Raw genomic sequence first — 12,567 nt, forward strand, 5'->3', positions numbered from 1 at the left:
TAGATGGACACAACCCACCAGTCTATGGATTGATCAGCTATGATTAATGGAAAGAAAATTATCAGGTATGATTATACATAATTTTACCTTCTCGGGTGTTGAGGATTTTTTGAGGCTGTTTGCAGCCCATGCTTGGTCTTCATTGCGGGCGTCTGTGCCTCAGTGATTGAGTTCTTTCTGCAGGATGGGTTGCAGAAGGGCCTGGCCTTGCACTCGGAGGTGGTGCATTTCTTGCGGAGTGCTTTGCTCCTCTGCTGCTTCAACCTTGTTCACCCTGAAACCTCGTTTGTATTCTCTGAGTCTAGCTTTGGGCTCCTTGTCTACCGAACATTGCTTCTGACTCCTTTTGTTCCTTTACAGAATGCTTCGCTTAGGAACTTACAAGCGGTGTTCTTGGTAGCCAATTTTTCGGCTCACAGGGTGTCTGAAATTTTAGCGCAGCCACGCTGAGCTGTTTTTTCTGCAATTTGCTGAGTCTGGAGTGACCTTACTTTCAGTTCCTTCTTTCCTTTCTGGCTGTGGTTTGGCTCCTCTCTTTCTTCCCTCCTTTCGAGAGGAGGATTTTCACACGGAGTACACGGTGCTTCGTCTTCTGGATGTTCAGAGGGTTCTCTGGTATTCGCAGATGTTGCATGTTTTTCAGCGTTCAGATTTTCTCTGCCTTTGTCGCTGGTTCTTGCCGTGGAATGGGGGCCTCTGGACTGATCTGATTTTTTTTTCTTGTTGGATTTCAGGTACTTTGTGGATTTTTTGGAAGGGTTGCATCCCGCCGGTGGCATTACAGGCTTATTTCATGAGATTGCTATCTACCTCTTGGATGGAACGGGTGTGCTTTCACTATTCAAATGCTGCCTTTGCAGCAACAGTTCTGACTTGGGGAGCGGCGACTTCCCACCCTACTTAGTGATTGCTTTGGTACATCCCACCAGTTCTTGAATTCATCTGCTGCATACACTAAGGAAGGTAAAATTATGCTTTACCTGCCAGGATTAACCTGGCAAGGCATTGGAAAGCATCGAAAGTCCCCTCGCTGGTAGACTGGATTACGAAGGTGAAATATATATGTGAGATGGAGAGATTGACAGCTGTGAGACGGAGAACTATGTCCAAGTGGGAGAGAGTATGGCTGCCATTTCTGAATGAAAGTGCGCAAGACTAGCTGGATGGTCTGAGGGGGGAAGTAGGGAAGAGGGGGGATTTGGGAGGGAGTTTCTTGGTAGGAGAAGGGGAGGGAGGTTAATAGGGGGGGCAGGGTATTAATAAAGTTGATAAAATTGAAGTTTAAAATATGTTAAAAGTGGGACTAACAACTGTTAAAGGTTCTTCTCATTTTATGTTCAGTGTATTGGCTGCCCACTTGGAATAAGATGTAATGAGCAGTGTACAGCTTGACTGGTGTTGTCTTCATTTTGCTCAATAAAGACTTCGGTAAATTAAAAAAAAAAATTATGCCTTACCTGCTGATAATTTTCTTTCCTTTAGTAGCAGCAGATGAATCCAGGATCCTGCCCTTTGTCAGCCGTGCTTGTTTTGCCTGTCCTTGTCCTGGTCTTTAGTTTCAAAATAAAAAAGGAGAAGAAGAAAGAGAACATAAACTACTGAAGAGGACTCCATCGCTGTCGTGGTTTCTCTTAAGTCAGACTGACAAGTTTCTGGTTTGTATGGTTGATGAGGAAGGCTTCCTGGTTTCTTGTCTGATTCTGCTTGGGGATGAGACATGTACTGAGGTGAAGGAGTTGCTGGCCTTCTGGTATCACTGCCTTTGGCTTTGTAATCTCTATTTCCACCTGCTGGTAGATGGACGTAACCCACCAGTTCTTGGATTCATCTGCTGCTACTAAAGGAAAGAAAATTATCAGCAAGTAAGGTATAATTTTACCATACAGGGTCTTGTGATTGAGGAGGATGTTCTTTTTCTAAACGGTCATTTATCCAAAATCTTGAAGTTAACAAAATAGTATATGGTCTGTTCTGTCCTTTTTACTTTCCAGATATTGTGTCTTGCAGAATTAAAAAAAAATATTTATATTTTTATGTCTTAGTCTTCAGGGTCTGAATAATTTGATGTTTTCCTGCTTAAGAATGGTAATCCTTGTTCTAGAGATCCTTTTTAATGATGTATGTGCTGTGAAAAAGTTGAAACCTTGAATTGATGTCACTTTGGAATGTTTCCAGTGAACAAACATGTTAGACTTTACACAATGTCCTAAACATGGGCTTGGCTAGTCAGGATGAAACTAGAATACGTGTGTTCAACATCTATGCTCTTTTTCGTTTCATGGGTGTGGAAGGAGGGAAAATGCAAGGACATCAGCAACTGTGACTTGAGAATGACAAGGGGCCAAAGTTTGTCTGTGTCCCCACAGGTTCTGTCTCTGTCTGCCCCCCCTCCCCTCCCCCCCATGGGCTCTGTCCTCATCTGCAGAAGCCTCAAACACTTATGATTTTATATTTAAATCTTTTTATTGAAATATAAAAAGGAACAATATGCTGTGCAACTGTTGTGTATAAATTACAAATAGAGAACAATAATAACAATGAGCAGCTATAATAACCCTCCTTCCCACCACTGCCCTCTACCCTTCCAACTCCAACAATAGGTGATTTCTACTACACCAAGGAATCCTAATTCACACTGTTAAAATGTCCAAGGGTATAAAATACAACCCATTCTATATGCCCTAGAGGGGAAAAATATGCCCTATAAAGCACTGTTATGTTTTTTTTAATTTGTGGATAAATAAGAAATCATCAACAATCTCAGGATTCAATCTGGCTCTCCTGTCTTCCACAGTCCTTCCTGGAATAGAAGTTGTCTTCTTAGAAGATATGCTGGTAGCAGGATGTACAGGATCTCCCATGCAAATTTTGCTAGTTGTGGCCAGTATGTTTGCTTGTTTTTCCAAAAAAATCAAAATATCTTTGTAGGCATCACATAAACATAAATAACAGTCCAGTTCATTAACAGGCTTCAAAGTAGAAAATGACAAGGGGACAAAGTTTGTCCCTTATCCCCGTCCCTGTGGGATCTGTCCCATCCCCATCCCCGCGGTTACTGCGGTTCCCCATCCCCGTGTCATTCTCTAATTGTGACATGTCATTCATAAAGCTCTGATTTATGGCATCACATTAATCTCTTAGCTTTAGTGCTCCCCATATCGTGTTTCAGTGAAATTAGAATGTGCTCTTGATAATTTCAGTGCTGTAGCACCAGTCAGTGTCATGAAACGTTATAAAAAGTGAGGGGAACCGTTAGGGCCTTGTTTAGCACTGAGCAGACTTTGCAGCATACTGACAAAGATCTTATGTTAAGTGAGCTCCCTCAAACATTTGAACATGTAAAGCTTGTGAGGGATAGAAGATCTTCATTTTCCCATTACTTCTGTAAAAAGAGGGTGAAAACCCTGTAAGCTGGGAGAAAAATAAACATGTGGAGGGGCATTTTTGAACAGGGACGCCCATCTCTAAGGGTGTCTATCTCTGAGGACGTCCCCGCAAAGGGGCAGGGCATCCCATATTCTCGAAACAAGATGGGCGTCCATCTTTCGTTTCGATAATACGGTCAGGGATGCCCAAATCTCAACATTTAGGTCGACCTAAGAGATGGTCGACTTAAATGCTGAGATGGTCAACAGAGATGGACGACCTCGGTTTTTGCCGATAATGGAAACCGAGGACGCCCATCTCAGAAATGACCAAATGCAAGCCCTTTGGTCATGGGAGGAACCAGCATTCGTAGTGCACTGGCCCCCCTCATAGGACACCAACCGGGCACCCTAGGGGGCACTGCAGTGGACTTCACAAATTGCTTCCAGGTGCAAATTGCTTACCTTGGGTGGTGAGCCCCCCAAACCCACTCCCCACAACTGTACACCACTACCGTAGCCCTAAGGGGTGAAGGGGGGGGGCACCTACATGTGGGTTTTGGAGGGCTCACATTTACCACCACAAGTGTAACAGGTGGGGGGGATGGGCCTGTGTCCGCCTGCCTGAAGTGCACTGCACCCACTAAAAACTGCTCCAGGGACCTGCATACTGCTTTGATGCAGCTGGGTATGACATTTGGACATTTGAGGCTGGCATAGAGGCTGGAAAAATTTTTCTTTATTTATTTGTTTTTTGGGTGGGAGGGGGTTGGTGACCACTGGGAAGTAAGGGGAGCTCATCCCCCAATCCCTACGGTGGTCATCGGGCACCTTTTTGAGGCTTGGTAGTGAAAAAAATTGGATTAAGTAAAGCTGGCCAAATGCTCGTCAGGCTCGCCCTTCTTTTTTCCATTATTGGCCGAGGACGCCCATCTCTTAACCACGCCCCCGACCCGCCTACGGTACACTACTGACACACTTTGGTCATCCCCTCGATGGAAAGCAGTTAAGGACGCCCAAAATCGGCTTTTGATTATGCTGATTTAGGCGACCCTGAGAGAAGGACGCCCATCTCCCGATTTGTGTCAGAAGATGGGCGTCCTTCTCTTTCAATTATGCCGCTGTTAGTCAATCTGCAAGTTAGTCTGTGCTGAGCTGCCTGTGTTTAGGTTTCAGACAAATATTTGTTAACAATGAATATGAGAGGCAGAGCCATCAAAGAGGATCGGGAAAGAAAGATGATGGTCTTGGGCCCCAAACAGAGGCCTTTCTTTTTCATGTGAGCACATGTACCCAAAAAGGAAGGAGGGTGCTAAAATCATCTCTTGCCAAGGGTGCTATTTTTTTTGTTTTGGTTGTTCTTTGTCCAGCAATTGCCTATGGTGGCGAGAGGAAGAGTGAAGTCATCCACATTTCAGAACAAGTAAAGATTGTTTTCATTGGTGCTGGTATACCGAGTCATGCGGATGTTATGATGTAGTGCAAAAGCTTGCTGTGTATCATCCCACTTTCTGTGCTGTTGTGCTAGTTTCTCAGTGTAAATTTTCATATATCATCTTTAAGGATCCTTATTTTCTCATGTAACCTTAAGTGAGAACACCAAATACAGATTGTGGATTGCATTTCTATGTTCTTTATAATGTTTGTCAGCCAGTACAAACATGTGGTATTATATAATAAATGGGCAAGTCACATTGGGACTCATTTTCACAACGTTCCATAGGTTACTCTGGAGCTTTGTAAGGCTAAATGCTTTGAAAATGAGCCTCTATGTATCTTTAAGTCTGCTTTGAAAACATGCCTCACTTGTCTCTATTGCCTCACAAGGGCTAGGAGTTAGTTTCTGATAGAGCGATAGTCTTAAATCCCCCCCCCCCCCCCCCCCAGATAGTTCTGTGACTTAGGTTTATGCTGTCAAACCCTTCCTACTGATGGTGGTTATGCTGAACTGAGTTCTGTTACAACTTACATTTCACTTCACATAATTGTACAACAAGAAAATTTGTTTGAATATATAGTAGTGTTATAAGCTTTCCCAGGACTATCACAGACCACAGGTCTAATTTTTGTCCAATCATTTAATCATTACACACTTAATTATTTCATAGTGCAATAACTCCCATCTGTGCTCAAAACAAATGTTGCTATTTAAATTACGTAGTTTATATAATCTCTTGGCAGTTTGTCAAGCCAGGGCAGCTTAGCACAGCAAAGTTCAGGCATAATGGAGGCACCAGCAGAGCGAGTAAAGTGCTGCTCCTGCCGCAGTGCTCACCATGTGTCAGCAGAGCAGTGCAGTGCTTGTCACTCCTTCTCCTTCCCAAGGTCAGAAGCGCCAGTTTCAGTGGTTATGAGGCAGGAGCAGCAAAGCTGATTTGGGGCCCAGAGGATAAGTGGAGTGGAGGAGTGGCCTAGTGGTTAGAGTGGTGGACTTTGGTCCTGGGGAACTGGGTTCGATTCCCACTGCAGGCACAGGCAGCTCCTTGTGACTCTGGGCAAGTCACTTAACCCTCCATTGCCCCAGGTACAAATAAGTACCTAACCCGCATTGAACCTGCTATGAGTGGGAAAGTGCAGGGTACAAATAAAAAAAAATTAAAAAAAAAAAGTTGTCATCGGGCTTCTGTCTTTTTGACTCCTCATTTGCCAGTTTCAGATTCGTGGCTAAATAACATGGCAGATACAGACACTTCAGCCCAGGGGCGTAGGCAGGCCTTGGCGGGAGGGGGATTCAGAGCTCGAGGTGAGGGGTCACATTTTAGCCCCCCCCCCCCACGCCGCTGACCCTCCCTCGCCGCCAGGTACCTTTACTGGCGGGGGTCCCCAACCCCCAGCAGCTGAAGTCCTCTTCAGCGCATGTCTCTGGCGCGTTCGCTGATCTGTTTCGAACGGCACGCGCTGGAGACCGGCACTGAAGAGGACTTCGGCTAGCGGGGGTTGGGGGGACACCCGCCAGAAAAGGTACCTGGCGGTGGCGGGGGAGAGTCGGCGGCGGGGGGGGTCGAAAGTAGAGGGGGCCAGGGCTAAATCTGTGGGGCCCATGCCCCCGTGGCCCCACCTAGCTACTCCTCTGCTTCAGCCAAGGCTGAAATATAATATGGGTTTTCTAGAAAGATCTTGGCTGACCCTGGACACTTCAAGGTCACCTGGGAGCAGGGGTACCATTTTCTCTGAAACTTTTTTTGTTACTTCACAACACCTACTTGATGAAGGAAGCTCAAAGGGGATGAGCTAAGTTGCCTACTCTTAACTTCATGGCTGCTGGAAGTCATACTTCTCTGAAGCAGCAGTGAGTAGATCACTTGGCCGATGAAGAATCCAATTCAGTACTGTGCAGGTTGCTTTCAGAAGAACTTAGGTCTGTTGCTTCAATGGCGTATCCCTGTTGCTTCAAGGGTGAGCCGGTCGATAGATCTGGATTTTCAAAAGACATTTGACAAAGTACCTCATAAAAGAGTCCAGAGGAAATTGGAGAGTTGTGGGACAGGAGGTGGTGTTTTATTGTGGATTAAAAACTGGTTAAAAGATGGAAAACCAGAGAGTAGGGTTAAATGGTCAGTATTCTCAATGGAGAAGGGTAGTTAGTGGGGTTCCCCAGGAGTCTGTGCTAGGACTGCTGCTTTTTAACATGTTTATAAATGATCTAGAGATGGGAGTAACTTACTTCTGCTTTTGTGGAGAGAGACCACATCTACTTTTCTCCAGTCTTCTGGGACCACTCCCAACTCTAGAAAAGCATTGAAAAGGTCAGGCAGCGGAGCTCCTAGAACTTTCCTAAGTTCCTTCGGTACCCTCGGATGTATGGCATCCGACACCATCACTTTTTCACCTTTAGTTAGTCAGCTCCTGACAAACACAGTCCTCTGAAAATGTTTCAGGGACTACCACCCCTCCGTTCCTATTTGTATTTGTCTTCTGTGGTCCTGTTCTCAGCCCTTCAGCTGTGAACACAGAACAGAAATATTTGTTAAGCAATTCCGCCTTATCTTTATCAGCTTCTGCATATTCCTTCCCTTTACCTTTGAGTCTCAAAATGCCACTTTGCACTTCATGCTATCACTAACATTGAAAAATGTCTTGTTCCCCCCCCCCCCCCCCCCCCCCCCATTTTACTGTATTGGCTATTTTTTCTTCTGTTTACATCTTTGCTTTCCTGACTAATCTACTGGCTTCTTTTCCCTTTTCCAAGTATTATCGCCTCTCTTCATCTTTCTGCGCTCTTGTAGTTTTTATAAAGTCTAAACTCTCTTTCCTTACCATTTCAGCTACTACCTTTTGAGACCCAAAGTGACCTCCTTTTTCTCTTACTGTTGTTTACTTTCTTTACAGAACAGTTTGTTGCTCTTACAATACCTCCTTTCAGTTTTACCCAGTGCTTTACAGCTTCTTCCAGTTGCTCCCATCCGGACAACAATTCCTTGAGGTAATCCCCCATTTGAATGAGCCCTCTCCACACGTAATATTAAACCACACCATCTGGTGATCACTTTATTCCAGATGATCACCTACTATAACATCAGAAACACTCTATTAGGAAGCACGAAGTCCAGTATGGCCCCATCCTGTGTGAGTTCCACTACCAACTACTGAAATAGTTCCTCCTGTAGAGAATTCAGAATCTCTCTGTTTCTAAAAGACTCCACAATAGGAATTCCCCAATCAACATCTGGTATATTAAAATTGCCTATTAGTAGTACTTCCCCTTTCACAGCTATATTTTTAATGTCTTCAATTAAATCTCTGTCCATTTCTTCTGTCTGTTAAGGAGGCCTGTATATCACACCAACATAAATACATTTGCTATTCCCTCTTTCCAGATTGACCCACAGTGCTGCTTCCTTTCCCTTTAGGTCTTGCAATTGTGTGGCTAATATTATCTCTAACATGCAATGCCACTCCCCCTCCCTTACGTCCTATCCTGTCTTTCCTGAATAGATTATAGCCTGGTATAATTATATGACAGTCATGGTACTCTGTGAACCATGTCTCTTTGATCGCCACTAAATCCAAATCAGCTGCTTCCATCACAGCCTCAAGATCTAAAACCTTATTTCCCATATTTGGGCATTAGTATATACTGCTTTCCAGACTTTGCCTTTCCCATTGTGTAGAGATATTTAATGCTTCACTTATCTGGGGGCTTTATTCACCCTGCCCCAGCGATTCTAGTTTAAAGCCCTCTTTAGTAGACTAGCCAGTGTGCTGCTGAAGACACTTCTTCCCTTCTTTGATAAATGGATATCATCTCTGCTCAGCAGCAATTAGAAAAGCATCCCATGGTCCAAAAAGCCAAAATGCTCTTGACAATGCCATGTGCGAAGCCACATGTTCATCTCCAGGGTGTGAGCTTCTCTGCCTTGACCTTTACCCTCAATAGGGAGGATTGATGAGAACACCACCTGTATACCTGTCTGCTTCCTCTGGGATGCTGTCACCTCTTCCAGGACTCCATATCGTTTCTTCAGTTTGAGGGCAGGTGGAGTCATTGTATCGATCCTGCAAGGTCTCATGATCTGAGTCCAGTTTTTTCAGCACAGCTACTTCCACACTGTTGGAAATCTTTGATGCTTCATGAAGCATTTCATCTATGTATTTCTCATTTTTGTGGAAGTTTCTTGTTTATTTATTTGTTACATTTGTATCCCACCTTTTCCGACTTATTAGTAGGCTCAAAGTGGCTTACATAGTTCCGGAGAGGTGGTTACAGACTCCGGTGTGAACAAATAAAGTAAAGAAATATCAGTAAATAGGTTGGAGTGGTTCATCTCAATCAAAATGCTAGGGAGTGATCATGTGTCGGGGTTGAGTATTGTCCATTTCCTGATTAAATTGCCATATTACATTATTTGATATTTATATCAGACTAGTAAAAAAAGGCCCGTTTCTTAACGCAATGAAACGGGCGCTAGCAATGTAATGACTTCCTGCCATTAATGTTTCCACGGTTGTATTCTGAATGTAATTGTTGTTTACATGTGTAAGATTTCTTTATATACAATAGTTTTTGTGTAAACTGTGTTACAATGTGGTAAAAGTTTTCCTTGTTCAGGCCCTTCAATCAGTTTAACAATCACATCAGAAGAGCTCCTTACTCGTGAGAATGCAACATACAGTTGCCCATGTGAGAGACTGAGAGTGACAGTGTGTTTTACAGACAGTGTAAGAGAGAGATACACAGAGTGATTGAGTGTGTGTGATGTGTGTGAGTGACAAAATCATCCACGCAGATGCCCCACTCTATATGTTAAACCTAGTGGACCTACCGCCTAGAAACGCCAAAAAATCGGCCCGCAAATTCCTCAATCTGAACTTCCCCAGCTGCAAAGGAATTAAATACAAACAGGCATACGCTACCACTTTTGCGTATAAAAGCACACAGATTTGGAACGCACTACCCATGGCCCTGAAAACTATGGACAATCTATCCAGCTTTCGCAAAGCTTTGAAGACATATCTCTTCAACAGAGCCTACTAAATACAACCTAATAAACCATTGTCAAACTACTCAGGTGCATCAAAACACCTTTCACAATGCCTCACCTAGACCATACACCTTCAACCGATTATTGAATGTATTTAAGATAATGTAATGACTGCATCATAACAACACTTTGTAAGCCACATTGAGCCTGCAAAAAGGTGGGATAATGTGGGGTACAAATGCAATAATAATAATAAAAGTTTTCCTTGTTCGGGCCCTTCAATCAGTTTAACAATCACATCAGAAGAGTTCCTTACTCCTGAGAATGCAACATACAGTTGCCCATGTGAGAGACTGAGAGTGACAGTGTGTTTTACAGACAGTGTAAGAGAGAGATACACAGAGTGACTGAGTGTGAGTGTGATGTCTGTGTGTGTGTGTGTGTGTGTGATGTGTGTGAGTGACACAGTGAGTAAATGTTTGTCTTCCCTTCCGTTCTGTGCATTTGCCTCCACTGATGTTCGTACCTCCCTGTATATGATTGTTTGTTAGAGATTCAATCCACTCCACTTCCCTCCTCCAAGTTCCGTTCTGTCTGATTGGTTCTTCATTCCTGTGATGTCACGTTTGTTTGCTTGGCAACTATGCAGCGTTCCGTTTCCTTGACATGAGGGCGGGGACAGTGAGAGCCAATGAAACGCTGAACTACAGACTTACGAACCCTACACTGCCACAGTGCCACAGAGTCAGCTTCAGAATGTTGGAGGTGCTTTTTATTATATAGATCTGTGGGGTATGCCTTCTTGAAAAGTGAGTCTTTAGATTTTTTGGGAATTCAAGATGATTATTCGTGGATTTCAGGCGTTTTGGTAGTGTATTCCAGAGCTGTGTGCATACGTAGGAGAAACTTGATGCGTATGTTGATTTATACTTCAGGTTTTTACAACTTGGGAAGTGAAGAGTTAAATACGTTCTGGCTGATTCAATTGTGTTTCTAATTGGTAAGTCGATTAGTTTAGTCATATAGCTCGGAGCTAGACGATGTATTGTTCTGTGAACAAAGGTACAAATCTTGAAAGCGATACTTTCCTTGATTGGTAGCCAGTGTAGTTTTTCTCGGAGGGGTTTTGCACTTACAAATTTAGATTTTCCATAGGTAAGCCTAGCTGCCGTATTCTGAGCAGTCTGTAGTTTCTTTAGGATTTGTTCTTTACAACCCGCATGTATTCCATTGCATTAATCTTGACCTTGCCACCACCACTCTGTTCTTTCACTTCTTTCATCAGGGATTCAAGCTGAAGCATATGTTGCACGTGGAACCAGCCCCACTCCTGGGATCACATTTTCTGTCTTCACAGAGGCAGAAACCAACTGTGACAACAGCTTTTGTGACACAATCCTGCTTATTTTCAAAAGGAGAAAAACGCCCATGTTCGGGAGATGGGCGTCCGTTTCCTGTGGGCGGCCAAATCGGTATAATCGAAAGCCGATTTTGGTCGTCTTCAACTGCACTCCATCGCGGGAACGAATAAAGTTGACAGGGGTGTGTCGGAGGCGTGGTGAAGGCGGGACTGGGGTGTGGTTATTGGCCGAGCAGAGATCTGCGCTCGGCCGATAATGGAAAAAAGAAAGGCGTTTTTAGCGAGAATTTAGGACACTTTTTTTGGACCCTTTTTTCTCACGAACAGGTCCCAAAAAAGTGCCCTAAATGACTAGATGACCACCGGAGGGAATCGGGAATCACCTCCCCTGACTCCCCCAGTGGTCACTAACCCCCTCCCACCAAAAAAAACCCCACTTGCAAAAACCTTATTTCCCAGCCTCTATGCCACCCTCAAATTCTGTACCCACCTCCATGACAGCAGAATGTGTTCGATCCTCTCACAGCCTTTCCCTGGGTCAGATGTGGCTCTCGGGTGTACTGCAGAGTCACATCAGCATTGCATTGTGGTGGGTGTAGGGTATTGGGCTCCGTGATTTCACTAGCTTGTTTTACAGTCTCACTATGTTGGTAGTTGGTAGGCTCTTCTCCCATGGTGCTTTTCCCTCTGCTTACTGGGTCAGAGTGTGCCCTGTTTTGTTTCCAGTAGTCCACGAGGTAGTGGCCATTTTTGTAAGCCAGTTTTAGATCCCTTTCATGTGTTACCCACGTTAGAGAACTTAGTTCTTACCTTGAATGTTGCTGAACGAGGGCATTGTACACCATTCTGCCAGCTCTGAGCTACTGCTAATCTTAGTACCAGAGAGACTCGTTGCCAGTGGGGCACAACCTCTGATCTGCAGTTAACTGTGAGTAAACGCGGTTATTGAAATAAAGGACGTTTTCAGCGAGATTAGTCTTACGGTGTGAACTGCTGTGCCAAGGTTATACAGCAGCAACAAGTCCTGTCCCTGGAGCAGTTTTAGTGGGTAATGCAGTGCACTTCAGGCAGGCGGACCCAGGCCCATCCCCCCTACCTGTACCACTTGTGGTGGTAAATGGGAGCCCTCTAACCCCCCCCCCCCCAAACCAATTGTACCCACATGTAGGTGCCCCCTTCACCATTAAGTGCTATGGTAATGGTGTTGAGTTGTGGGGAGTGGGTTTTGGGGGGGATTTGGGGGTCTCAGCACCCAAGGTAAATGAGCTATGCACCTGGAAGGTAATTTAATGTTTTTTCCTATTTTTTAAAAGTGCCCCCTAGGGTGCCCGGTTGGTGTCCTGGCATGTGAGGGGAACCAGTGCACTACGAATCCTGGCCCCTCCCACGACCCAAAGCCTTGGATTTGGTCGTTTTTGAG

General features: G+C 44.5%; 1 protein-coding gene across 1 annotated transcript in view; it reads left to right on the forward strand.

The window, feature by feature from the left end:
- ABHD3 (abhydrolase domain containing 3) overlaps positions 1-12,567 on the forward strand; it is a 100,676-nt gene that overhangs the window by 54,449 nt on the left and 33,660 nt on the right. The window lies entirely within an intron of this gene.

Source organism: Microcaecilia unicolor, chromosome 1 (genome assembly GCF_901765095.1).
Source record: "Microcaecilia unicolor chromosome 1, aMicUni1.1, whole genome shotgun sequence".
Taxonomy (NCBI): domain Eukaryota; kingdom Metazoa; phylum Chordata; class Amphibia; order Gymnophiona; family Siphonopidae; genus Microcaecilia; species Microcaecilia unicolor.